This window comes from Cyanistes caeruleus, chromosome 5 (genome assembly GCF_971803275.1).
Source record: "Cyanistes caeruleus chromosome 5, bCyaCae1.hap1.1, whole genome shotgun sequence".
Lineage (NCBI taxonomy): Eukaryota > Metazoa > Chordata > Aves > Passeriformes > Paridae > Cyanistes > Cyanistes caeruleus.
The window spans coordinates 68,771,692-68,796,341 of NC_141705.1; the positions used below are offsets into that span (position 1 = coordinate 68,771,692).

Below are 24,650 nucleotides of genomic sequence, written 5' to 3' on the forward strand. Positions count from 1 at the left end.
TTTGTAACAGGAAGGTTTTAAATTTGTAATGCTGACCTTGCAACTGGAACTTGGTGGCTCCATTGTTGCACTTGCAGCAGCCAGATGACCTCAAAGGAGAAGTGCGTTGTTCTGACTTCTGTGGAAGCAGTGGCTGCAAATACCATCAGGAAGTGCTGGACTGGCAGGACATTGGATGGATGCTCTTAGGCCACAGAGCTGGAAATATCAGCTGTAGCCACATGGTAAGTCCATTTATGTAATTCCAAATCTGTTCCTCACACGATCTGTGCTCCTCTATTCTGTATCAGCTTGGTGAGGAGGTAGATGAGACTGTTGGGGGAAAGAAACCACTTATATTTAAAGCAGAGTAACTGTCCTATTATAAATGATGAAGATAAACCTGTGAGGCTACCAAAGAAATCTTTCTTTGTCTTCCAGTTAATAACTTCAAATGGATAACAAATCTATGCTGTATAATCTGCTTTGGATGGATTTCCTTTGGAACATGTGCTTCTTCCTGAATTACAGAACTGCAATATTTTCACTGCTTCCCAGCTCTGCCATCCCAGCATCTCCCCTGCTTCCCAGCCCTCTGCCATCAGCATCTCCCCTGCTTCACAGCTTCCCAGCCAGGTCAGTGCACTGGGGGCCGGGGTGGGCAGTGGGTTATGGGGTTTTGGGATGCGCAGGGATCCCAAAGGAGCCCCTGTGGAATGGGCCCGACATCCCAGCGTGCTCCCGGTGCCCCGGCAGGGCGGTTTGCCTGGAGAAGCTGTCAGGCAGGATTTGCTGGGTTTTTCACAGCTCTGATTTCTCCATCCCCCGGAGTGCCCTTGCTAAGAGGAAGCATTGATTGCTGCCAGGCAGCACACACACGTGGGAATGTGATTCATTCCGGCCCAGGCCTCAGAATAACTTCTGTGAGCTGTTATCCCTGCTAAAATGAGCCTTTTCACAGTTCTCTATTTCCACCTAGCGCACACACACACACACACAGTAAAATTACAGAGGGAAATAAACTTCCCTTGGCTTGGGAAGAAATTTTGTGTTGTTGTAGGGAGCTCTTTCTGAAGGAATAACAGGTGCCTTTCTACTACAATAATTTATATGGAAACCCAGCACCGTGTTTATTTGGTGTCAGTCTAGGGTGAACAGAAACCAGCACAGGCAGCTGGAAACAAAGGTCCTCTCGTCCCATTCCACAATATTGGTGTTAAAAATCTCTGTTCAAGGCCAGATTCCACCACAGGAATCTGGCTAAGAAAATAAGAGCTTATTCAATAAGAAAATGCCGCACTCAGAATGTTTCTTTGCATTAGGATTTTCCCAAGTATCTCGTTTAGCTTTTGTTAATAGGTTAAAGGTAAAAGGGTTTTGGTAACCCTTTTTAAGTGTACCTATTTCCTCTGTTCAATGGGAGAACAGGAGTGCAAAGCCCTATGGACGGGGGCTGCTGGAGAGATCCTATAAACCTGATTATGTCCTAGAGACCTGAGTCATCATTTCATCCCATTGCAAAGTCTCTTATTCTTTCTGTCCTGGGTTGCAGTATATTCTATCACCATCCTCATGTACTGTTGAAACCAGGTGAGGCAGTGCTCCCTGCCTCCCCCCGCCCCGGGCTACCTTCTGTTAATGGGCCCATCAATGCCCTGCCCCATGACTCATAGATAACTTCCCCCTGTATTGTCCCCTGTTAATGGGCCCACCACTGCCTTGCTGCATGACTCAGAGATAACTTCCTCCTGGACTGTTTTCTGTTAATGGCTCATCAAGGCCTTATCTCATGACTCACCATCCCATTGTGAGATGCTCCTCCCCGAGGGAGGAGCCAAGCATTCCATACTGGATATAAGCTGAGAATTCGAACACCACAGCAGCCCTTACCTACGGGACTTCCAGAGGACAGGAGCTACTGCTGGACTTTCAGCTGAAGACCAGACCCGCTTTCTTCCAGAGGATCACGCTTCAACAAGACCACCTCATCTGGACGACTACCATCACCCTAACAGGGTTCCAGGCTGTATTCTGACTCTGTCAGTGTTTTTGATATTATTGCATTTATTCTTTTTATCATTTTCCTATTAAATTATAATTCTGACTTGCGATCTCTCACTGGTTTGATTTCAAACTAGTACACTTTCAGTTCAGTTAAACCTGCAAAGAATTCAACCCTTAGAGCTTTAATATTTTTAAAGAGACATTCATGTCCAGAAGGTGTCTCAAGGTGTTTGTTCCATCAGGCTGGGTTTGATATCCCTATTAAAAATATATATGGCTCAATTGATGAGAAAATCTTCTTCAGAGAGAAGGATTTTTCTTCAGCTTAAAATCTGAACTATAAAATTGAGTACAATAAAGTGAAGAGTTGAGTCATGAAGCAAGGGATAGAAAAGAAAAATGACCATGCACATCTTGTGCTGAAATTCTTTGGATTTATTAGGAAAGGTACAGAAAAATCCTCTGTTAGGAAGCCAATTAGAATTATTTATTCTATTGAGGGGGTTTGTGCCAGATCTGAAGAAATCCCTTGAAGAAGGAAACTTATTTGAAAGCTGCAAACATAAATGTACTTTTTTTGACCGAGTGATGGAGATTCTTCAAGTCTCCTCAGAATCCCACACAATTCCAGAAAAACCCCACAAAATTCCAGAGAAGTCCCACAAAACTCCCTAAATCATTTCAAAACCCTACCAATTCACAGGAATGTCCCACAAAATCTCCACCAATTCCCAGAACATCCCACAAAAATCCCACAAAAATCCCTAAATCTTCTGAAAACTCGACCAAATTCCAGAAACGCCCCATAAAATCAGCACAGTTTCCCACAAAATTCAAGAAAAAACACCACAAAATTCCCAAAATCTTTTCAAAATACCACAAAATTCTTGAAAAGCCCCACCAAATTCCCGAAACATCCCACAAAATGTCCTCAATATCTAACAAAATCTCAGAAAAGTCCCACAAAATTCCCTAAATCTTCTCAAAACTCTACCAAATTCCAGAAAAATCCCACCGAATCCCCACAAATTCCCACAGAATACATGAAAAATCCCTGATAATTCTTCAGTTCTCTACAGAATCTCACCAAATTCCAGAAGAGTCCCTCAAAGTTCCACAAACATCCCACAAAATCTCCCCAGTATCCAACAAAATTCCAGGAAAAATCCCACAAAATTCCCTAAATCTTCTCAAAACACGACCAAATTCTAGAAAAATATCCCACCGAATCTCCACAAATTCCCACAGAATACATGAAAAATCCCTGATAATTCGTCAGTTCTCTACAGAATCTCACCAAATACCAGAAAAGTCCCCCACAGTTCCACAAGCTTCCCACAAAATCTCCCTAATATCCAACAAAATTCCAGGAAAAATCTCACACAATTCCCTAAATCTTCTGAGAACTTGACCAAATTCCAGAAACGCCCCATAAAATCAGCACAGTTTCCCACAAAATTCAAGAAAAAACACCACAAAATTCCCTAAATCTTCTCAAAACACGACCAAATTCCAGAAAAATCCCACCAAATCTCCACAAATTCCCACAGAATACATGAAAAATCCCTGATAATTCATCAGTTCTTTACAGAATCTCACCAAATTCCAGAAAAGTCCCTCAAAGTTCCACAAACAATCCACAAAAATCTCACAAAAATCCCTAACACTTCTGAAAACTTGACCAAATTCCAGAAACGCCCCATAAAATCAGCACAGTTTCCCACAAAATTCAAGAAAAAACACCACAAAATTCCTAAAATCTTTTCAAAATACCACAAAATTCTTGAAAAGCCCCACCAAATTCCAGAAACATCCCACAAAATCTCCTCAATACCCAACAAAATCCCAGAAAAATCCCACAAAATTCCCTAAATTTTCTCAAAACATAACCAAAATTCCAGAAAAATCCCACCGAATCTCCACAAATTCCCACAGAATACATGAAAAATCCCTGATAATTCGTCAGTTCTCTACAGAATCTCACCAAATTCCAGAAAAGTCCCTCAAAGTTCCACAAACATCGCACAAAATCTCCTCAATATCCAACAAAATTCAAGAAAAATCCCACAATATTCTCTAAATCTTCTCAAAACACGGCCCAAATCCTCAAAAATCCCACCGAATCTCCACAAATTCCCACAAAATACATGAGAAATCCCTCAAGATCCCTAAATCGCCTCAATATCCCACAAAATCACACAAAAATCACACAAAACCTCCACAAATTTCCACAAAATCTAAGAAAAACTCCTCAAAATTCTTCAAGTCTCCTCAGAATCCCACACAATTCCAGAAAAACCCCACAAAATTCCAGAGAAGTCCCACAAAACTCCCTAAATCATTTCAAAACCCTACCAATTCACAGGAATGTCCCACAAAATCTCCACCAATTCCCAGAACATCCCACAAAAATCTCACAAAAATCCCTAACACTTCTGAAAACTTGACCAAATTCCAGAAACGCCCCATAAAATCAGCAGAGTTTCCCACAAAATTCAAGAAAAAACACCACAAAATTCCCAAAATCTTTTCAAAATACCACAAAATTCTTGAAAAGCCCCACCAAATTCCAGAAACATCCCACAAAATGTCCTCAATACCCAACAAAATCCCAGAAAAATCCCACAATATTCCCTAAATTTTCTCAAAACACAACCAAAATTCCAGAAAAATCCCACCGAATCTCCACAAATTCCCACAGAATACATGAAAAATCCCTGATAATTCGTCAGTTCTCTACAGAATCTCACCAAATCCCAGAAAAGTCCCTCAAAGTTCCACAAACATCCCACAAAATCTCCTCAATATCCAACAAAATTCCAGGAAAAATCCCACAATATTCTCTAAATCTTCTCAAAACACGGCCAAAATCCTCAAAAATCCCACCGAATCTCCACAAATTCCCACAGAATACATGAAAAATCCCTGATAATTCGTCAGTTCTCTACAGAATCTCACCAAATTCCAGAAAAGTCCCTCAAAGTTCCACAAACATCCCACAAAATCTCCTCAATATCCAACAAAATTCAAGAAAAATCCCACAAAATTCTCTAAATCTTCTCAAAACACGACCGAATTCTAGAAAAATATCCCACCAAATCTCCACAAATTTCCACAAAATGCATGAAAAATCCCTCAAGATCCCTAAATCGCCTCAATATCCCACAAAATCACACAAAAATCACCCAAAACCACCACAAGTTTCCACAAAAATCTAAGAAAAATTCCTCAAAATTCTTCAAGTCTCCTCAAAACCACACAAAGTCCTTGAAAAGGCCCACCAAATTCCAAAAAAATCCCACAGAATCTCCACAAATTCCCACAAAAATCTAAATCAAATTCCTCAAAATTCTTCAAGTCTCCTCAGAATCCCACACAATTCCAGAAAAACCCCACCAAATTCCAGAGAAGTCTCACAAAACTCCCTAAATCATTTCAAAACCCTACCAATTCACAGGAATGTCCCACAAAATCTCTACCAATTCCCAGAACATCCCACAAAAATCTCACAAAAATCCCTAACACTTCTGAAAACTCGACCAAATTCCAGAAACGCCCCATAAAATCAGCACAGTTTCCCACAAAATTCAAGAAAAAACACCACAAAATTCCCTAAATCTTTTCAAAATACCACAAAATTCTTGAAAAGCCCCACCAAATTCCAGAAACATCCCACAAAATGTCCTCAATACCCAACAAAATCCCAGAAAAATCCCACAATATTCCCTAAATTTTCTCAAAACACAACCAAAATTCCAGAAAAATCCCACCGAATCTCCACAAATTCCCACAGAATACGTGAAAAATCCCTGATAATTCGTCAGTTCTCTACAGAATCTCACCAAATTCCAGAAGAATCCCTCAAAGTTCCACAAACATTCCACAAAATCTCCTCAATATCCAACAAAATTCAAGAAAAATCCCACAATATTCTCTAAATCTTCTCAAAACACGGCCCAAATCCTCAAAAATCCCACCGAATCTCCACAAATTCCCACAAAATACATGAGAAATGCCTCAAGATCCCTAAATCGCCTCAATATCCCACAAAATCACACAAAAATCACACAAAACCTCCACAAGTTTCCACAAAATCTAAGAAAAATTCCTCAAAATTCTTCAAGTCTCCTCAGAATCCCACACAATTCCAGAAAAACCCCACAAAATTCCAGAGAAGTCCCACAAAACTCCCTAAATCATTTCAAAACCCTACCAATTCACAGGAATGTCCCACAAAATCTCTACCAATTCCCAGAACATCCCACAAAAATCTCACAAAAATCCCTAACACTTCTGAAAACTTGACCAAATTCCAGAAACGCCCCATAAAATCAGCACAGTTTCCCACAAAATTCAAGAAAAAACACCACAAAATTCCCTAAATCTTTTCAAAATACCACAAAATTCTTGAAAAGCCCCACCAAATTCCAGAAACATCCCACAAAATGTCCTCAATACCCTACAAAATCCCAGAAAAATCCCACAATATTCCCTAAATTTTCTCAAAACACAACCAAAATTCCAGAAAAATCCCACCGAATCTCCACAAATTCCCACAGAATACGTGAAAAATCCCTGATAATTCGTCAGTTCTCTACAGAATCTCACCAAATTCCAGAAAAGTCCCTCAAAGTTCCACAAACATCCCACAAAATCTCCTCAATATCCAACAAAATTCAAGAAAAATCCCACAAAATTCTCTAAATCTTCTCAAAACACGACCAAATTCTAGAAAAATATCCCACCAAATCTCCACAAATTTCCACAAAATGCATGAAAAATCCCTCAAGATCCCTAAATCGCCTCAATATCCCACAAAATCACACAAAAATCACCCAAAACCACCACAAGTTTCCACAAAAATCTAAGAAAAATTCCTCAAAATTCTTCAAGTCTCCTCAAAACCACACAAAGTCCTTGAAAAGGCCCACCAAATTCCAAAAAAATCCCACAGAATCTCCACAAATTCCCACAAAAATCTAAATCAAATTCCTCAAAATTCTTCAAGTCTCCTCAGAATCCCACACAATTCCAGAAAAACCCCACCAAATTCCAGAGAAGTCTCACAAAACTCCCTAAATCATTTCAAAACCCTACCAATTCACAGGAATGTCCCACAAAATCTCTACCAATTCCCAGAACATCCCACAAAAATCTCACAAAAATCCCTAAATCTTCTGAAAACTCGACCAAATTCCAGAAACGCCCCATAAAATCAGCACAGTTTCCCACAAAATTCAAGAAAAAACACCACAAAATTCCCTAAACCTTTTCAAAATACCACAAAATTCTTGAAAAGCCCCACCAAATTCCAGAAACATCCCACAAAATGTCCTCAATACCCAACAAAATCCCAGAAAAATCACACAAAATTCTCTAAATCTTCTCAAAACACGGCCAAAATCCACAAAAATCCCACCGAATCTCCACAAATTCCCACAGAATACATGAAAAATCCCTGATAATTCGTCAGTTCTCTACAGAATCTCACCAAATTCCAGAAGAGTCCCTCAAAGTTCCACAAACATCCCACAAAATCTCCCCAGTATCCAACAAAATTCCAGGAAAAATCCCACAAAATTCCCTAAATCTTCTCAAAACACGACCAAATTCTAGAAAAATATCCCACCGAATCTCCAGAAATTCCCACAGAATACATGAAAAATCCCTGATAATTCGTCAGTTCTCTACAGAATCTCACCAAATACCAGAAAAGTCCCCCACAGTTCCACAAGCCTCCCACAAAATCTCCCTAATATCCAACAAAATTCCAGGAAAAATCTCACACAATTCCCTAAATCTTCTGAGAACTTGACCAAATTCCAGAAACGCCCCATAAAATCAGCACAGTTTCCCACAAAATTCAAGAAAAAACACCACAAAATTCCCTAAATCTTCTCAAAACACGACCAAATTCCAGAAAAATCCCACCAAATCTCCACAAATTCCCACAGAATACATGAAAAATCCCTGATAATTCGTCAGTTCTCTACAGAATCTCACCAAATTCCAGAAAAGTCCCTCAAAGTTCCACAAACAATCCACAAAAATCTCACAAAAATCCCTAACACTTCTGAAAACTCGACCAAATTCCAGAAACGCCCCATAAAATCAGCACAGTTTCCCACAAAATTCAAGAAAAAACACCACAAAATTCCTAAAATCTTTTCAAAATACCACAAAATTCTTGAAAAGCCCCACCAAATTCCAGAAACATCCCACAAAATCTCCTCAATACCCAACAAAATCCCAGAAAAGTCCCACAAAATTCCCTAAATTTTCTCAAAACATAACCAAAATTCCAGAAAAATCCCACCGAATCTCCACAAATTCCCACAGAATACATGAAAAATCCCTGATAATTCGTCAGTTCTCTACAGAATCTCACCAAATTCCAGAAAAGTCCCTCAAAGTTCCACAAACATCCCACAAAATCTCCTCAATATCCAACAAAATTCAAGAAAAATCCCAAAATATGCTCTAAATCTTCTCAAAACACGGCCAAAATCCTCAAAAATCCCACCAAATCTCCACAAATTCCCACAAAATACATGAGAAATCCCTCAAGATCCCTAAATCGCCTCAATATCCCACAAAATCACACAAAAATCACACAAAACCTCCACAAGTTTCCACAAAATCTAAGAAAAATTCCTCAAAATTCTTCAAGTCTCCTCAGAATCCCACACAATTCCAGAAAAAACACACAAAATTCCAGAGAAGTCCCACAAAACTCCCTAAATCATTTCAAAACCCTACCAATTCACAGGAATGTCCCACAAAATCTCCACCAATTCCCAGAACATCCCACAAAAATCTCACAAAAATCCCTAAATCTTCTGAAAACTCGACCAAATTCCAGAAACGCCCCATAAAATCAGCACAGTTTCCCACAAAATTCAAGAAAAAACACCACAAAATTCCCAAAATATTTTCAAAATACCACAAAATTCTTGAAAAGCCCCACCAAATTCCAGAAACATCCCACAAAATGTCCTCAATATCCAACAAAATCCCAGAAAAATCCCACAATATTCCCTAAATTTTCTCAAAACACAACCAAAATTCCAGAAAAATCCCACCGAATCTCCACAAATTCCCACAGAATACATGAAAAATCCCTGATAATTCGTCAGTTCTCTACAGAATCTCACCAAATTCCAGAAGAGTCCCTCAAAGTTCCACAAACATCCCACAAAATCTCCTCAATATCCAACAAAATTCAAGAAAAATCCCACAATATTCTCTAAATCTTCTCAAAACACGGCCAAAATCCTCAAAAATCCCACCGAATCTCCACAAATTCCCAGAGAATACATGAAAAATCCCTGATAATTCGTCAGTTCTCTACAGAATCTCACCAAATTCCAGAAAGTCCCTCAAAGTTCCACAAACATCCCACAAAATCTCCCCAGTATCCAACAAAATTCCAGGAAAAATCCCACAAAATTCTCTAAATCTTCTCAAAACACGGCCAAAATCCTCAAAAATCCCACCGAATCTCCAGAAATTCCCACAGAATACATGAAAAATCCCTGATAATTCGTCAGTTCTCTACAGAATCTCACCAAATTCCAGAAAAGTCCCTCAAAGTTCCACAAACATCCCACAAAATCTCCCCAATGTCCAACAAAATTCCAGGAAAAATCCCACAAAATTCCCTAAATCTTCTCAAAACTCTACCAAATTCCAGAAAAATATCCCACCAAATCTCCACAAATTCCCACAAAATACATGAGAAATCCCTCAAGATCCCTAAATCGCCTCAATATCCCACAAAATCACACAAAAATCACACAAAACCTCCACAAGTTTCCACAAAATCTAAGAAAAATTCCTCAAAATACTTCAAGTCTCCTCAGAATCCCACACAATTCCAGAAAAACCCCACCAAATTCCAGAGAAGTCCCACAAAACTCCCTAAATCATTTCAAAACCCTACCAATTCACAGGAATGTCCCACAAAATCTCCACCAATTCCCAGAACATCCCACAAAAATCTCACAAAAATCCCTAACACTTCTGAAAACTCGAGCAAATTCCAGAAACGCCCCATAAAATCAGCAGTTTCCCACAAAATTCAAGAAAAATCACCACAAAATTCCCTAAACCTTTTCAAAATACCACAAAATTCTTGAAAAGCCCCACGAAATTCCAGAAACATCCCACAAAATCTCCTCAATACCCAACAAAATCCCAGAAAAATCACACAAAATTCCCTAAATTTTCTCAAAACATAACCAAAATTCCAGAAAAATCCCACCGAATCTCCACAAATTCCCACAGAATACGTGAAAAATCCCTGATAATTCGTCAGTTCTCTACAGAATCTCACCAAATTCCAGAAAAGTCCCTCAAAGTTCCACAAACATCCCACAAAATCTCCTCAATATCCAACAAAATTCAAGAAAAATCCCACAAAATTCTCTAAATCTTCTCAAAACACGACCAAATTCTAGAAAAATATCCCACCAAATCTCCACAAATTTCCACAAAATGCATGAAAAATCCCTCAAGATCCCTAAATCGCCTCAATATCCCACAAAATCACACAAAAATCACCCAAAACCACCACAAGTTTCCACAAAAATCTAAGAAAAATTCCTCAAAATTCTTCAAGTCTCCTCAAAACCACACAAAGTTCGTGAAAAGGCCCACCAAATTCCAAAAAAATCCCACAGAATCTCCACAAATTCCCACAAAAATCTAAATCAAATTCCTCAAAATTCTTCAAGTCTCCTCAGAATCCCACACAATTCCAGAAAAACCCCACCAAATTCCAGAGAAGTCTCACAAAACTCCCTAAATCATTTCAAAACCCTACCAATTCACAGGAATGTCCCAAAAAATCTCTACCAATTCCCAGAACATCCCACAAAAATCTCACAAAAATCCCTAAATCTTCTGAAAACTCGACCAAATTCCAGAAACGCCCCATAAAATCAGCACAGTTTCCCACAAAATTCAAGAAAAAACACCACAAAATTCCTAAAATCTTTTCAAAATACCACAAAATTCTTGAAAAGCCCCACCAAATTCCAGAAACATCCCACAAAATCTCCTCAATACCCAACAAAATCCCAGAAAAATCCCACAAAATTCCCTAAATTTTCTCAAAACATAACCAAAATTCCAGAAAAATCCCACCAAATCTCCACAAATTCCCACAGAATACATGAAAAATCCCTGATAATTCATCAGTTCTCTACAGAATCTCACCAAATTCCAGAAAAGTCCCTCAAAGTTCCACAAACATCCCACAAAATCTCCTCAATATACAACAAAATTCAAGAAAAATCCCAAAATATGCTCTAAATCTTCTCAAAACACGGCCAAAATCCTCAAAAATCCCACCGAATCTCCACAAATTCCCACAAAATACATGAGAAATGCCTCAAGATCCCTAAATCGCCTCAATATCCCACAAAATCACACAAAAATCACCCAAAACCTCCACAAGTTTCCACAAAATCTAAGAAAAATTCCTCAAAATTCTTCAAGTCTCCTCAGAATCCTACACAATTCCAGAAAAAACACACAAAATTCCAGAGATGTTACACAAAACTCCCTAAATAATTTCAAAACCCTACCAATTCACAGGAATGTCCCACAAAATCTCCACCAATTCCAAGAACATCCCACAGAAATCCCACAAAAATCCCTAAATCTTCTGAAAACTCGACCAAATTCCAGAAACGCCTCATAAAATCAGCACAGTTTCCCACAAAATTCAAGAAAAAACACCACAAAATTCCCTAAATCTTTTCAAAATACCACAAAATTCTTGAAAAGCCCCACCAAATTCTTGAAACATCCCAAAAAATGTCCTCAATATCCAACAAAATCCCAGAAAAATCACACAAAATTCCCTAAATTTTCTCAAAACATAACCAAAATTCCAGAAAAATCCCACCAAATCTCCACAAATTCCCACAGAATACGTGAAAAATCCCTGATAATTCGTCAGTTCTCTACAGAATCTCACCAAATTCCAGAAAAGTCCCTCAAAGTTCCACAAACATCCCACAAAATCTCCTCAATATCCAACAAAATTCAAGAAAAATCCCACAAAATTCTCTAAATCTTCTCAAAACACAACCAAATTCTAGAAAAATATCCCACCGAATCTCCACAAATTCCCACAGAATACGTGAAAAATCCCTGATAATTCGTCAGTTCTCTACAGAATATCACCAAATACCAGAAAAGTCCCCCAAAGTTCCACAGGCCTCCCACAAAATCTCCCTAATATCCAACAAAATTCCAGGAAAAATCTCACACAATTCCCTAAATCTTCTGAACACTTGACCAAATTCCAGAAGCGCCCCATAAAATCAGCACAGTTTCCCACAAAATTCAAGAAAAAACACCACAAAATTCCCTAAATCTTCTCAAAACTCTACCAAATTCCAGAAAAATCCCACCAAATCTCCACAAATTCCCACAGAATACATGAAAAATCCCTGATAATTCATCAGTTCTCTACAGAATCTTACCAAATTCCAGAAAAGTCCCTCAAAGTTCCACAAACATCCCACAGAAATCCCACAAAAATCCCTAAATCTTCTGAAAACTCGACCAAATTCCAGAAACGCCCCATAAAATCAGCACAGTTTCTCACAAAATTCAAGAAAAAACACCACAAAATTCCCTAAATCTTTTCAAAATAACACAAAATTCTTAAAAAGCCCCACCAAATTCTTGAAACATCCCACAAAATGTCCTCAATATCCAACAAAATCCCAGAAAAATCACACAAAATTCCCTAAATTTTCTCAAAACATAACCAAAATTCCAGAAAAATCCCACCAAATCTCCACAAATTCCCACAAAATACATGAGAAATCCCTCAAGATCCCTAAATCGCCTCAATATCCCACAAAATCACACAAAAATCACCCAAAACCTCCACAAGTTTCCACAAAATCTAAGAAAAATTCCTCAAAATTCTTCAAGTCTCCTCAGAATCCCACACAATTCCAGAAAAAACACACAAAATTCCAGAGAAGTCCCACAAAACTCCCTAAATCATTTCAAAACCCTACCAATTCACAGGAATGTCCCACAAAATCTCCACCAATTCCCAGAACATCCCACAGAAATCCCACAAAAATCCCTAAATCTTCTGAAAACTCGACCAAATTCCAGAAACGCCCCATAAAATCAGCACAGTTTCTCACAAAATTCAAGAAAAAACACCACAAAATTCCCAAAATCTTTTCAAAATACCACAAAATTCTTGAAAAGCCCCACCAAATTCTTGAAACATCCCACAAAATGTCCTCAATATCCAACAAAATCCCAGAAAAATCACACAAAATTCCCTAAATTTTCTCAAAACATAACCAAAATTCCAGAAAAATCCCACAAAATCTCCACAAATTCCCACAGAATACGTGAAAAATCCCTGATAATTCGTCAGTTCTCTACAGAATCTCACCAAATTCCAGAAAAGTCCCTCAAAGTTCCACAAACATCCCACAAAATCTCCTCAATATCCAACAAAATTCAAGAAAAATCCCACAAAATTCTCTAAATCTTCTCAAAACACGGCCAAAATCCACAAAAATCCCAGCAAATCTCCATAAATTCCCACAGAATACATGAAAAATCCCTGATAATTCGTCAGTTCTCTACAGAATCTCACCAAATTCCAGAAAAGTCCCTCAAAGTTCCACAAACATCCCACAAAATCTCCCCAGTATCCAACAAAATTCCAGGAAAAATCCCACAAAATTCCCTAAATCTTCTCAAAACACGATGAAATTCTAGAAAAATATCCCACCGACTCTCCAGAAATTCCCACAGAATACATGAAAAATCCCTGATAATTCGTCAGTTCTCTACAGAATCTCACCAAATTCCAGAAAAGTCCCTCAAAGTTCCACAAACAATCCACAAAAATCTCACAAAAATCCCTAAATCTTCTGAAAACTCGACCAAATTCCAGAAACGCCCCATAAAATCAGCACAGTTTCCCACAAAATTCAAGAAAAAACACCACAAAATTCCCAAAATCTTTTCAAAATACCACAAAATTCTTGAAAAGCCCCACCAAATTCCAGAAACATCCCACAAAATGTCCTCAATACCCAACCAAATCCCAGAAAAATCACACAATATTCCCTAAATTTTCTCAAAACATAACCAAAATTCCAGAAAAATCCCACCGAATCTCCACAAATTCCCACAGAATACATGAAAAATCCCTGATAATTCGTCAGTTCTCTACAGAATCTCACCAAATTCCAGAAAAGTCCCTCAAAGTTCCACAAACATCCCACAAAATCTCCTCAATATCCAAAAAAATTCAAGAAAAATCCCAAAATATGCTCTAAATCTTCTCAAAACACGGCCAAAATCCTCAAAAATCCCACCAAATCTCCACAAATTCGCACAAAATACATGAGAAATGCCTCAAGATCCCTAAATCGCCTCAATATCCCACGAAATCACACAAAAATCACACAAAACCTCCACAAGTTTCCACAAAATCTAAGAAAAATTCCTCAAAATTCTTCAAGTCTCCTCAGGATCCCACACAATTCCAGAAAAAACACACAAAATTCCAGAGAAGTCCCACAAAACTCCCTAAATAATTTCAAAACCCTACCAATTCACAGGAATGTCCCACAAAATCTCCACCAATTCCCAGAACATCCCACAGAAATCCCACAAAAATCCCTAAATCTTCTGAAAACTCGACCAAATTCCAGAAACGCCCCATAAAATCAGCACAGTTTCCCACAAAATTCAAGAAAAAACACCACAAAATTCCCTAAACCTTTTCAAAATACCACAAAATTCTTGAAAAGCCCCACCAAATTCCCGAAACATCCCACAAAATGTCCTCAATATCCAACAAAATCCCAGAAAAATCACACAAAATTCCCTAAATTTTCTCAAAACATAACCAAAATTCCAGAAAAATCCCACCAAATCTCCACAAATTCCCACAGAATACGTGAAAAATCCCTGATAATTCGTCAGTTCTCTACAGAATCTCACCAAATTCCAGAAAAGTCCCTCAAAGTTCCACAAACATCCCACAAAATCTCCTCAATATCCAACAAAATTCAAGAAAAATCCCACAAAATTCCCTAAATCTTCTCAAAACACGGCCAAAATGCACAAAAATCCCACCAAATCTCCACAAATTCCCACAGAATACATGAAAAATCCCTGATAATTCGTCAGTTCTCTACAGAATCTCACCAAATTCCAGAAAAGTCCCTCAAAGTTCCACAAACATCCCACAAAATCTCCCCAGTATCCAACAAAATTCCAGGAAAAATCCCACAAAATTCCCTAAATCTTCTCAAAACACGACCAAATTCTAGAAAAATATCCCACCGAATCTCCACAAATTCCCACAGAATACATGAAAAATCCCTGATAATTCGTCAGTTCTCTACAGAATCTCACCAAATACCAGAAAAGTCCCCCAAAGTTCCACAAGCCTCCCACAAAATCTCCCTAATATCCAACAAAATTCCAGGAAAAATCTCACACAATTCCCTAAATCTTCTGAGAACTTGACCAAATTCCAGAAACGCCCCATAAAATCAGCACAGTTTCCCACAAAATTCAAGAAAAAACACCACAAAATTCCCTAAATCTTCTCAAAACACGACCAAATTCTAGAAAAATATCCCACCAAATCTCCACAAATTCCCACAAAATACATGAAAAATCCCTCAAGATCCCTAAATCGCTTCAATATCCCACAAAATCACACAAAAATCACACAAAACCTCCACAAGTTTCCACAAAATCTAAGAAAAATTCCTCAAAATTCTTCAAGTCTCCTCAGAAGGTTCTGGATGAGGGTAGAAATAATTAAAAAGCATCTTGAAAGTAACATCATATTTTTGTCAGCCATCTCTTCAGGGACTACTTTAAATCCCAGAATGTTCAAGAGCCATCATCACTGTACAAACAGAAGCTCCAACTGAACGAAACCAGAAGAAGTGGATATGGCAAATTCTCTGGTCCAAGTGGTGATATTAATCTGGTGAGGCTCTGGATTCCCATTTCAGACATACTATCACAGCTTAAATATAGGAAAAAATTGGGATTTTACTTTGCTGTGGTCTCTTTTTGTTTTGCAAAATATGTGATAGTTAATATATGAGTAAAATCTTGTATAAAAACAGGTTTGTTTTTTGGTTTTTTTTCTAACAAATAGCCAAATGCATATTACCTGCCTTGCTGGAAAATAATTGAGGTCTTCCTCTAAGAAATTTTTTCTCAGAGTGCCTTTCTTTGTGATTTGTGTTCTTATCTTAGGAAGATACAGGAGTTGCTCATTTTAATGCTGTCCAGCGGACTATTCCATGCTTTCTCAGCTGTTTGGATCTGCAGTTCAGGATTGGACCAAGAAAAATGGTGATGGGATCAAATTATTTTTATTCTTAAATGAGGACAATTCCATTTTTAAACATACACATGTGCTTCCAATGCTTTCAGTAGTCAAGGATGAAATTTTGAACAGACATGAATTCCTCAGTCTTTGTTTCTTTTTCCCTGAAGGATGGAATTTGGACTTTGCCCACCAGTGCAGTCCTTGCTATGGGCAGATGTTTCTTCTGTTCTTCTTACCAGCAGTAGGAGTGGTTGGACACTGAACCTCAAAGAAGAGGGAGCTAACATCCCTTACCTGGATAAGTCCCACAGGTAAGCACCTTGGAGAAGTTCTTCAACCAAAACCAGTTCCTGTAAGGCTTTCCAGCCCTTGACAGGAAATAAGCTGATTCCTGCAGGCTGCAACATGAAGACTTCCAGACTGAAGTGAGCATCCTGCTATAAGGAAGGATTTGGGAGTAGTGAGTCATCATTTGTATGGGAAATTAATCTGTGATTTTTATTTATTGTTTTTTTTCATTTGAAGTAACATCACATCATCATAGAGAGACATTGTCTGTCATTTCTGGTGTGGATACCTGAATAACTCAGCTAGACAGGTAGCATGATAAGGTAATACAATGCAGATATTGAAAGGAATTTTTTGGATGATTTTTTTGTTAGTTCAAGCTGCAGTCCCTGATTTATTCAGGCTTTGAAGTACCATGCAAGCCTTTCCCACAGAAGAAATTCTGTTTTATGTAAATAATGCACTGTGCAGTAAACTAGAAGAAAGCAGGGAGCATAGAGCATGAAGTTAGTGTTTCATGCAGTTGTTTGAAGGCAATATGGGATTCCAGAGCTTAGTGTTTGAATTGCAACTTGAATTTCCTTCTTTGCTGTTATTTAGACTGCTCTGAAGTAGTCATGAGAAGCAAAAATGAAAGGCAATGTTGTTTGATGGGGACTGTGGTAGGGCTTTCTTGCCAGATTTGAAATGGCTTGAATTGATTAAAATCTCCAGGTGAGGGGAAGGTTGTATCCATTCCTCTCTCTTATTAAAGCAAATTTTCCAAGAGGGATGTAAAATTGCAGTTGAGGGTTGGGGTGGTTTTTTCTTTTTTCCCTTCTTTCATGTGCAACCTAACAACTCCAATTTCGCAGGCCTATTTAACATTTGATCCCTAAAAGTCAGTCCTTTGCTTTGTATTTTGGGCACTTGTTCATCTTGGGGAATTTGTCATCTTCTCAGGGCATTGAAGGTCAACCAAATGCTGCAGGTTTCATTCTTCCTTTCATATGGTCTATGTCCTGGGGTTTGACTCTTAAGCAGAGCTATTTTTTTATTTTGCAGCCTAGCAGTTGTACGGTGGGGCTGTGTGCAGGTGAATTCACTTGAGAACGATGGGTAAATCAGCTCCTGGGAAGATGTGCACTGCCTGGCCCCGATGCTTCAGCATGCTTGAGGTCAGCTTGGCTGTCTCTGACTGTCTAATAATAATGCAGAATAACAGAATTAAGTATTCATTGTAATTGGTGATCAATAAGATTTGTTTTCAGCTAAGTCTGCGTGCTAGTTTCTAAAGCACTCCAGTCTGTTTCATCAATGACCTTTGTGGTTTTAGCTTAAGCTAAAAATCTAGTTTCTGCTGTTGTTATTTTCTGCCCTGTCGCTGTGAGAGGAAGGGATGATGGCTGGAGGTTTGGCAGTCAGCGAGGGCCTGGCCACCACTGCAGTTCTGTACACTCAGCCTTGGAGATGTGATCAGGAATGTGCTGTTAGTTGCCAGTTTTGTATTGCAAAGACTGAGCATGCTGCCATCACTGTGTTTGATGAGTGAGTTTTCATTGGTTTGGTCCAACTCCAAAGCAGCCTTAATTTGAAGGTGGAATTCTTTGTGGATGAGGCTGTGAAGAATATGGTGTTTATACTCTCATCCTACGGGCAGTACGGTAGAACAACTCCTAACTGATTTGGTAATAAAGACCTAGTTTTTCTTCACTAAACCTGCCCTAGCCAAATTCATCAGCTGGTGATAGCTATCTCTGGAGTGGAAAACCTTTATTGAGTTGATTGACAATTTAATATACTTTGTCAAGCTGTGTTGTTTAGTTTCTGTTGATCCAGAGACACCTGGGGCTCCTTTTGCTTCCTAAGGGATTAAAGTAGCAAGCACTTAGAATGAGATATTGGGAAGATGGGTGCAGGAGACTTTGTAATTTACTATGGAAAAACATAATAATGATGATGAATATTTCAGGTGGAAACGATAGCATTTCACTATATACTATGTGAAATGCTTTTATGTGGTTTTTTTCATTTCTCTTTTATTTTTTAATCCTGGATAAATTAAATGAGGCTTTTGGGGAAAGCATGAGCTGGAATTTCTATTGAGGTTGATAACCTCTGATTCTGCTCTCATTTGTCTGTCTGCTGGAACTTGTAGCAAACTAGCTATGTCCAAGTTTAATTGTGTAATAATTATTTTTCAGATTGAGCCTTTCTCACTTGGTGCTGATGTATTTGGGGGAGGGAGGGGAATGGAGAGTAAAGAGCTCCTTTCATGAATACAATTTTAATTTCATCTTGCTGATTTGAGCCTTTCCAAGATTCAAGTGAGCATTGGATCAGGTTGGAACTGAGGGGATGACTCATGACTCTGGCATAAAAACTACATTGCATTCCACATATTAGGAGTTTTCTGTTGCCCACAAGAAAGTTCAGGAAAAAAAGACAAAAAGAGAAATGGGTTTCAAATTTCCTGTGCTATTTTCAGTTGACTCCTCTTTCTGGAGATGCCTTAGCAAGTGTAGGACATCTGAAAAACTTGGAACTGCAACTTTCTTGTTGAGGCTCTGATGAACATTGCTTCTGTCATCAAGTTCTTGTGTTCATACTTTGAACTTAGCTGAGTAATGTTGGTATCAGCAGACTCTACTAAAGCCATGCCTTCCTAATTAATAATGCATTCTTAATAAAAAAAAAAAAAATCTATTTCTTCATGTATTTAATTACCTAGTGAGTGTAAGACTGAATGAAGTTAATACCGTGCAGATTTCAAGCAAAACGCTGCTTTTTAATGTGCTTCAGTATAGGCTATGCACAAGTCAATAGACATGATTTTTAAGCTTCAGTTACCTTTCATTACCCTGTGCATATTCAAATTCAGATTGATGAATGCTGAACCAAAAGCAGACATCATAGAGTTAATTGAAGTTCTTTAAATTCAGAGGCAAACTATTTTCATAGCTTTGTTTTGAGGGTGGGTTGCTTTTGATGTCTGGGGTTTTTTTGGCTAAGGCAATGGCAAACATTTATTTATCCTGCTCCCTCCCCATTTTCCACCATCGTTGTTGCCAGTGATGCCTGCAGTGCTCAGTGGTCAATGACCCTCAGCCAGGGTGAGCTGCAGGAGCCTTACAGACGGGCCTGTTCTTTCTCCCAGTGCTAGAACAAGTGCAACAGCACAGTGCCATTTTGCTAAAAGCTAATATTTTTCCCAGCAGCTTCTTCTCCAGGCAGAATGAAATGCTTTCTTCAAGAGCAACCACATCTTTTCTCTGCCTGAAAGGTTGTGTTTGTTTGGGGTTTTTTCTCTTGCCTTAGGTGAGAGATAAAAAAAAAATGAAGAGGAAAGCCCAAGGAAATGCCAAAAGTACCACCTGGTAGTAATTTTGTGTGAGTGTCTCCATTTACACTTCAAACTTGCTCTTGGAGAACTTGGAGCTGCATTTAAAATGTATTTTGGTAGGTGGTCAGCTGTTGACTATCTGCATTTCTTCTTCCATTTCTTTTCTGTGCTTGTTTGGTATTGCTGCTGAATGTCCCCAAAGAGTAAAGTGGTGTGGAAGAGTTGAGGAAGCAGCTTTTGAAATTCTAAAGCTGATGTGTAGGTTTTGTTCCTCTTGGATTTTTAAAAGCAGGTATGTCATCCAAGTTAACTTTCTTCAGCAAGTAACAAGATTGTCGTCCTTCCACTGATGCTCTGTATTTTAACAGAGGTATTTGATGGTGCTGGAAAGGAGCAAGATGCAGAATGAGTTTGAGAGAAGTGATTTAAAGTGGGAGCACAGATGGTTGATTCCTAAAAATCAAAAAACGGATGTTTTGTTTTGTAGGAAAATGAAATCTAATCCTATTTGAGGGTCAACAGGATAAATACAAAGAACTAAATACAGATGTAGATACATATATACATATATGCGTATATATATATATATATATATATATATGTATAACCCCGCCCCCCGAAATCTATGAAGCAGGACTGATTGGTGCCATAGCCCAGGCAGCCTGTGGATCTAATTGCCTGCCTGTATTCAGCCCTTGCCTGGATGCCAGGGGAGACGTCTCTGGATTTGTCTCCAGACAGCTTTCCAGGGATGATCCTGCTCCTTTCCTGGTGCCCCAGAGTGCTGCAAGCCCCCCGTCCTGGGGCCATGGGGATGCCTGCCGGGGCCTTTAGGGTCCCCCCTAAAGGGCAGACAGGGTTTGACTGCAAGCTTCCTTGGAAGGTGGAGGCAGGTGAATATTGGCCACCTTCTTCTTTCCCGCTGCCCTCCGTGCTCTTGCAAAGCCTGCTGGGGCACTGGGGCTCTCCATTGCAGGCAGTCTGGAGCTGCCATGCAAAGCCATCTCTCAAGGAGTCCCCAGGTCTCAGGTGCAACCTCAAGAAAATGACACAGCAACGTGTAGAAAACGTGAACTTTATTCACTTGACTACTTCTAAAATCTACAATCCAACGTTACTAGAAGACTATGGGGTAAGAATCTTAAGGCTAAGAAACTTCAATGCTTCAACTGTTTAGAACTGAACACTAAGGGAAAGGTCAACTTCTTGGGGGAAACGTGGTGGGGAATCGAACAACAACAGGGGTGTGGCTAACTTGTAAGGTGGGGAACGTCGCAGTGCCTGGGCTGGGCACTGGTCACCCGTTCCCCGTAAGGTTCTGTAGCTGGAGCGCGACGCTGGAGGTCAGAGCTGTGGGGAGGTGCGGAGTCTCCTGTCACTGCCCTCTTTTGCCGCCGTCTTGGTGGTTGGCCTCCTCGGCTGAGAGCTGTAGCGAAGGTGCAGCCGCATCAGGTCACGGTTTTGCCTGAGCAGCTGCATCAACTTGGTGGGACAGCCGAGTCTTCGATGGCGGCGGGGCCCCGCACGGCCCGAAGGGCTCTGGAGATTCCGCTGCAAGGCAAAGCACAGGGATCCCCATGGAAGAGGCAGAGAGGCAGAGCGGGGCCGGCACCTGTGGGGCTGCCTTTGGCCTGGGAGACAGAGACTCGGGCCCAGTTGGGCTGGGCTGGCCCGGGGAAGAGGCTGCAGCAGGCAGAGCTCTGCCGCCTCTGCTTGGTGCTGTCCATGGAGCTCAGCCCCTGGGCCACATTCCCCAGCCAGGAGCTCAGGCCCCTTCTGCCGCAGGGCATTGGCCAAAGGGTGCCCAAGAGGCCCTCAAGGTCTGCCCCATCCCACCTGCCCCTGACCCCCCACCCCCTGCCTCACCTCTCCCCAGCGTCTCTGAAATCTTCTTCCAAGGGCCCATCCCATGGCCATTCCTATGAGGAGCACGTCAATGAGCAGGAGTGTCCTGGACGCCCACCAGAGGAGCGCAGAGTCCTTCTCCTCCAGGTCGAAATCCTCCGGAACCAGAGGAGAGGCACCCGTGCTCCTCTCGGGTTTGCTCACAGGGTCGAGGGGATGGGCCAAGAGCAGCAGCACGTAAAGCTGCAGCAGCGCGGAGGAGCCGTGAGCAGCCATAGTGCTCTGCCAGCAGCACCGAGGCTCTGGGCGTCTCTCTGCGAGCAGCTGTGCCTGGGCACTGGGGCGCAGCAACAGCTGGGGACAGTTGCCAGCCAGCGTGCCGTCCCCAGAGGCTGTGATGTCACAGGAGCACAGAACGCCCTGGCTGCAGAGAGCCCTGAGAGAATGTTGAGTCCAAGCTGGGAGCCATGGCGGCAAGCATGGCCAGCAGAGCGGGGCCCGAGCGCTGCGGCCTGGCTTGCCTTGCACCCGTGCCACAATGATGACTCCAGCAGCCCCTGTCAGGCCATTGCAGTATCTGATGGCCCACGCTGGGCACAAGTTCTTCCCAATGGCCAGCGTAAACCTCCCTTGGCCCAGCTTCCAAGCCTTGTTGGCATCTGCTCTCTCTTGTCCTTGCCCACCTGGCTGGCGCTGCCGTGTTGCTCGCTGGCCTGTCTGTGGGAGAAGAGGCTGTGCCAATGAGTGCTGCTCAACTTGGAGGCCATTCAAAGGAGGATTTGATTGGGCCTGCTGTGGGAAGAAGGAATATGCGTGCACATGGCCACTTCCCATAGGTTTTACCCCAGATTTTCATGAGCAGCTGTCCTAGTGAAAGTCAAGTCTGTTTTAGTGAGTATTTGAGGGCTTCCAGAGCACAGTGCCATCTCAGGGGAATTCTGCTGGTTGAGTTCTACTGAGGCTTTTGAGATGAGTTGCAAATCCTGAAAATGTTCTCCTTGCCCAGGTAGTAATTTCACAGTTTAGACTCTGGGGATATTGATTGCTCAGTGTTGAGGACCTCATGTAACTTTCAGCCCCAGAAACTTTCAACCTCCAGTGATTGTCCTTGAGACAAAACCATTTGAAATCTTTTTTTCTGTGGACAGGAATTGCTTCGGTGTTACTTCACATCATCCATTAAAAATTTGATGCCTGGAACAAATCCCGAGTGCTGTGTGATTTCCTTGGTCGTGTTCTTTGGAATGGCTTCCCCCTCATTTTGTGAAGCTGGCCCCAGAAAGGTCATAGATGGGTGAGAAGTTCTGAAAGGCCAAGTGGTGCAGATCTTTGCCTCCTGTTTCGAGGTCTGCGGTGAGCTGTGAGTCCAAGAGCTGATCTGACGTGATGGTGAAAACACAGTTGTCGTGGTTTTAAAGCAGTAACTGAAAAAATACTAGAAAACTTACTTATTTCTTGCTGTGAGATATGGATTAGAGCAAGAGCAAAACAGGCTTAAAACTTAAAAGGAATAAAGAAAGTTTATTCACAAAACTACAAGAATAAGAACACCAGAATAAACTTTCAGAAAACCCTTTTATCCCGCACTACCCAGCATTCCCTTGTTCACATGACAAGATAGAAACAAAAGACTTTGGAACTTTGGTGTTTAAAACAGTCCCAATTCTTGCTAGAGTCTCTTTATCAGTGTTTGTATAGAAACAGAAATCTTCTTCTGCTAATCTATGGAGTTTCTCACAAGAAAAATATTTCTGTTATAGTTTTCTATTTGTTTGATGCCAGCTGCCCGGAAATCTGCCATGAGTTCACTCCTCCCATTTCACATCACTCTGAGGTGTGTATGGGCCATGAGTCCTCTTCATCTGTCTCTGTGAGCTTCGCAGGAAAACAGTTTTCTCATTGCCCTCAAGGCCTCAAATCTTCACTCCACTCTGTTCCAGCGCCTCACTGTATCACAATTACTCTACTTTTTACTCAAAATCCACACTTTGAACACTCCATGCTTCCCAATATACTCTGTCATGAATTAAAGGAGTTTTTTTCAGAACATGGTTGTCCATCTCCATAGCTTTAAGAGAAAAATATTTCAGCTTATAAAGCATCTCCTTATTCTCTCTTCCCTATCTAAAACTTAAGCCTTGTTTTTGTCCTATATTTTTCTAATACTAAAAAAAAAAAAAATCTGTGTTTTTCTAAAAGTGAAAAAAAAAAATAAAAAAAATAAAGTAAAGAGTAGAAACAGAATAATATTTCTGAGAGGCAGGACATTTTTTAGTTTGTGTTGTCCGATGGAACAACAGTCACTTGAAGAAATTCCATATAGTAGAACATGTCACATTTGTCAATTTTAACCTGAAATTTATTAACAGGAATGTCTGTACTACGAACATGTGTTAAGTATAGGAATATATTGCATGTTTTCCTACTTGTAAGAAGTAAATTTCTGTCTTTACAAGCTAACACCATTAATTTCAGCTCTTAGTTATTCCCATTGCATATTCTTTTAAACAGACTTAATCAGACAAATTTTGTGTTATTTAGCAAGTAATGCTTGCTTATTACTACAAGTTCTTGAAGTCATAACACTTAAAATTGCAGTACATATATATTATTCTTACTATGATGATGTGAGTTGGCTGCTAGTCATTTAACTATATATAAGGTCTTACTATTTCTTAGTGCAATTACTTAAAATAAGTGTCTTGGAAATTGTTTTTATTTTTAGATTTAAAACTGTTCTTACTAAAGTTGATTTGTTAAAGATTGGACAATGTATATTTAATAATTAATGTTCCCCAGTGATATTTATTGTCAGTCAGGATTCACTTTACAGTCAATAAATAACCT

The 24,650-nt window shown here is 40.0% G+C and overlaps 1 protein-coding gene across 1 annotated transcript in view; it reads right to left on the reverse strand.

Annotated features, from left to right (window-relative positions):
- LOC147653218 (uncharacterized) overlaps nucleotides 1-24,650 on the reverse strand; it is a 743,504-nt gene that overhangs the window by 236,099 nt on the left and 482,755 nt on the right. The window lies entirely within an intron of this gene.